The sequence below is a fragment of the Cornus florida genome, unplaced genomic scaffold (assembly GCF_030987335.1).
Source record: "Cornus florida cultivar Cherokee Brave unplaced genomic scaffold, ASM3098733v1 CherokeeBrave_3.0.0_Hap2_Chr03, whole genome shotgun sequence".
NCBI classification, from domain to species: Eukaryota; Viridiplantae; Streptophyta; class Magnoliopsida; order Cornales; family Cornaceae; genus Cornus; species Cornus florida.
The window spans coordinates 47,077,013-47,081,962 of record NW_026775573.1 but is presented as its reverse complement, the minus strand read 5'-3'; positions in this window follow the sequence as shown (position 1 = coordinate 47,081,962).

Here is a 4,950-nt window from a genome sequence, read left to right as displayed (position 1 = left end):
AAACCCCCATAGTTCAGGGAGGTTTTTTGCACTTTTCCCTAAAAGTAAATGTAGTATTCTTAATGTCTTTAAAATATGCGTGCAAATTCTCCAACAGTGGTAAGGGAAGTTCCGTGTGCAAGATTTCTAACCCTTTTCGCAATCTAATTGCAAAACCTCATGATTCGGATTTTAAAAAGTTACTAATTAATCAAAAGCTGAACTACAACTATCTAAGTAAAAAATAAGTAAGGATTTTTCCTCTATATGTAGAGGTTTCCTATTCTTTCAGGGTTGTAGAGCATCCGGTCTCCTTTGTTCTTCTCTATGTGATTGCGTGGTCTTTGGTGCCTTGGGTTCTGTGCTATTGGAGTTTTGGGTTAGCTATGGTTGCTCGTCCTCCTCCAGTTGGGGCTTTGCGGTGTGGTTGTCTTCTCCGCTCTACTTATCTTTAATTTGTTATTCTGCGGATTTTGGTTCGGACAGGGAGGGTCTGTTTCCATTTCTGGGGTTGATTTCAGTTGTTTTTTGTTATGCTTTTGGTTGTTTTCGTTGGTTGATCGGCTTGATTTGGAGTTTGAGAGGTGTGGATCGAGCGGTTTTGGTGCCGGTTTCAGTTCCAGCTTTGGAGGATCGGCGGTGTTGATCCTGTGGTTCCCCTTGTTTTGTAGCTACGTGTCACATTATGGTTCATATGTTTTGTGGATTGGGCTTCTGACTGTTTGGGCTGAGGAGGTTTTTTTTTTGGATTTTATTTGTTGTTGGGTTTTCTTATTGTCCATTCTGGCATTCGCATCTTGCAGGCCCAACTTATGGTGCTGGGTCAAGGGTCCATGAGTTCAGCTTGGGGTTCTCCGTCACGGGCTGTTTTGATGCTTCTTCTAGTTTGTTGCACCCTTCTTCTTCTTTTTCATCGCATTTTATTGTTCCACCTGCATGTTTTTCTGGTTGCCATAATGATTTTCCCAATATTATTTTCTGGAATTACCAAGGTCTGGGGTCTGTTTCCATGGTTCAGCAACTTAAACTTTTGAAAACTCAGTACTCTCCGGATATTCTTGGTGTGCTTGAAACAAAAAATTTGCGGCGGACCTTGTTTGTTCAAAAATTGTTGGGTTGGTTTCATGGTTGCTTGGTTGAGCCTATTGGGATTGCGGGTGGTCTTGCCCTGTGATGGACCGATAATGTTCAGCTAAGGGTGGTGGATAAGACCTGTATTTCTATTACTGTCGCTGTTCTGTCCCCTACTTAGCTCCCATGGTATTTTTTCCTTTTATATGCTGGTACAGTGGACCAGGAAAGAGCTTTGCAAGGGAGTATTTTGTTAATAATGTTCCCTATTAGTCTGGTAAGTGGGTTCTGATCAGTGATTTTAATGATATTTTACATGTTTCTGAAAAACATGGGGTAAGGACTAAGAAAGGGTGGCAGCTTCGTTCATTCTGCACTATGCTTGATCGTTGTGCTTTGATGGATATCGGTTATGTGGGTTTTCCTTTTACCTAGTCTAACCAGAGAGATGGCCCCGCTAATGTTCAGGAGTGCTTGGATCGAGCTTTGGCGACTAAGGATTGGATATCTGTTTTTCCTCAGGCTCAATTATCTCATCTTTCTGTGGTGAGATAAGATCACTTTGCTTTGTTCTTGAACTTTTGCCTATGGTCCGGCCTCGAAAACGGCAATTTCACTTTGATGCTCGCTGGACTTTGTTGGAGGATTGTAGGCAAATTGTTGATTTAGCTTGGTCTGTTTCGATAAGTGGTACTTCTCAATTTCAGTGGGCACAGAAATTACATCATTGTAAAGCTGATCTTATTTATTGGGCTAAACTTCGAAACCTTAATTCCAGAGCTCATATTGATAATGCGGTTGTTTGGCTTTGAGAGTTGAAAGCTAGAACTTCTACTTACTGTCATGCGGATGTGGTTCAATTAGAAAAATATTTAACTTCCTATTGGTTAGAGGAAGAATTGTTTTGGAATCAGAAATCTCGACTCCCATGGTTGCAAGAGGGGGATCGTAATACAAATTCTTTTCATGTCACTGCTAAATGGAGGTGCAACCGCAATACAATTTCAGGGGTTTTTGATGCATAGAATCAGTGAGTGATTGATGAGCACTCAGTTCAATCGGTGCTTTTGAGTTATTTTTAGAGTTTATTTCAGTCTTCCCATCCTACAAATGTTGATCAGTTCTTGCGGTATGTTCCTGTACGAATTTCTGATGAGATAAATGCCAATCTGTTGTTGGCCCCATCGGAGATGGAAGTGAAACAGGCAATTTTTTCTATGCAACCGATGAAAGCCCCTGGACCGGAAGGGACGCCACTGCTATTTTATCATAAATATTGGGAGGTAATTAAAAGGGATATTATTGGTGCTGTGTCTAGCTTCTTTGCTACGGGGAATTTGTTATCTAGTTTTAATCATACTAATATCGTTTTAATTCCTAAGACTCCCTCTCCGACATAGGTTAGTCATTACAGACCAATTTCTTTGTGTAATGTGTCTTATCGTATTATTGCAAAAATTATGACTTACCACTTAAAAGGGATTATTGGCTCCCTTGTTAGTGATTCCCAAAGTGGGTTTGTTGCAAGTTGTCATATTATGGATAATATTTTAATTACTCATGAAATTTTGCATTATTTAAAAAAGGGGTAATTTCATAAAACCCCTAATACTATCAGATTTTGTATCAAATACCCCCAACCTACTTTAGAAAACCCCCAACACTATGAAAATTGATCACATTGCACCATGTCTGTGATAAGAGGACGAAACTACCCCAAATCAATTAAAAAACCAAAATAGGTATTTTGCCAATTACTAAAATATCCTTGGTGACTTTTGTATAACCAGACCACAAAACGACCGCGTTTTGTGTGTATATATGAAAAGCCACTAAACACGGTCGTTTTGATCAAACCCATTTGACGAGTTGGTTAGTATATATTATATGTACATGTATATGTATAATAACTTTGCATATGAGAGAGAGAATCTGAAGCGATCTAAGGGGAAGGGTTATTGACAAACACTTGCGATCACTTTTTGTTGGAAGGCACTAGGTTTTGAGGGTGCGTTTGAGTGAGATTGTGTGGTTTTCTTTTCCTAATTCAATTTCTTCTGTGCTCTTTTTGTTTAAACACTGATCAATGGGGTTGCTTTCATATGTGGGTCAGTGAAGATTCGTAAGGAATGGTCTATTTGAGGTTCTTGTCTTCGACTTTTCTAGACAACAATATATAAAAAAGGTATGGCTTTTAGTATTGTTTGGACATCATTTTCATCTGCGGGGTCTTTGTCAGGTATGATTCCAACAGCTTGGGACCATTGAATATTTTAGGGTTATTGTAATTTTGTATTAGGGTTATTCAAATTTTGTATTAGGGTTATGGTCCCTATTGATTAAATTAGGGTTTGATTTAGGGTTAATTAATTAAGATATTGTGTGTTATATTATATTTTAGGGTTAGAGTTATATATATATTTTTTTAATTAAAGTCAGTTTATATATATATATTTTTAGTTTATATGTTTTTTTTAAAAATTAAAGTCAGTTTATATTTAATTAATTTGTGTTTGTTTATTGATACGATTTTGTGTGTTGTATTATATATTAGGGTTAGTTTATATGTTTTGTTAATTAAACTCAGTTTCTATTTAGTATTTTTAAATTGTAATGTGTTGGTTGATTAAGTAGGAATTTATTAATAGTTAATTAATTTGTGTTTGTTTATTGATAGGTTATAATCCTATTTTCACGAAATAATACTGTCTTCAAGTTTATCATGGTGGCCAATTTGAAAACATAGAGCAAATGAATTATGTTGGTGGGTCTATAACTAACATTAATGGAGTAGATATTGATAGCATGTCAATGGTAGATTTGAATTGCATTCCACAATTGGTTGGTTGTTTTGGAAGAACTGATTTGCACTACAGATGTTTGACAGATGGGAGTATATCAAAATTGGCAACTGACCAGGATTATATTGATATGACTATGAAGTATAAAATGTTCTCGTTCATTAAACTTTATGTGGTTGCATCAACTGGAGATGATGGTAATGAAAGTGCAGAAGGTGATAAGACACAAACCGAGATGGGACAGTTGATGCGATTGAAGTGGATATGATTGTAGTAGAACCTGCTAAGGGGAATGTTAATGGAGTACAACCTAGTGTTGCAGCAGAAGTGTTCATAGACTGGACTGATGATAGTTATGGGTTAACAAATCAATATCAGCACGAACCAAATGATGAAATTCATGATGAAGATGTAGCATATGGAGGTGATGATGATGAAGACTTCATATTAGATGATGAAAATGCAAGTGATTGTGATGATGAAAACTTCATATTTGATGATGAAAATGCAGGTAATGATGATGAAGACTTCACAGTTGAGAATGAAGATACTCATGCAAGCAGTAATGAAGATGAAAATGCAGGTCTTCATGATGATGATGATAAACCTTATAGAGATTCTGAGTATGGGCCAAGTGAAGAGTTGATAAGTTTAGCCAGTGAAAGTGATGAGGATAATGAAGGCAGTAGTGCAACAACTTCGCAATACTTTAATGTTATGAGGGACTTGGGAATGAAGAAATTAGAAGTGGGGCAGAATTTTGGTTCTGTGGCTGATTTTAGAGAAGCAGTAAGGTATATAGCAATAAAAGGGAAGCTTGACCTCACATTCACGAGAAATGATAGAGATAGAGTGACTATCATATGCAAGGAAGAATGTGGATGGAAGATTCGTGGATCTACCAACACTAGTGATTTCTCATTTGAAATCAGAGAATTCAATGATAAGCATAATTGTATTGGTGTAAGGGTGATGACATATGGTTATATAGCTAAACATTATATAGGGACTGTTATAGCTGATCCTAGTTGCACAGTGCAGGGAATGGCACATGCAGTTGAGAAGGAACTTGATGTTGTTGTGAATAAGCAGAAAGTTA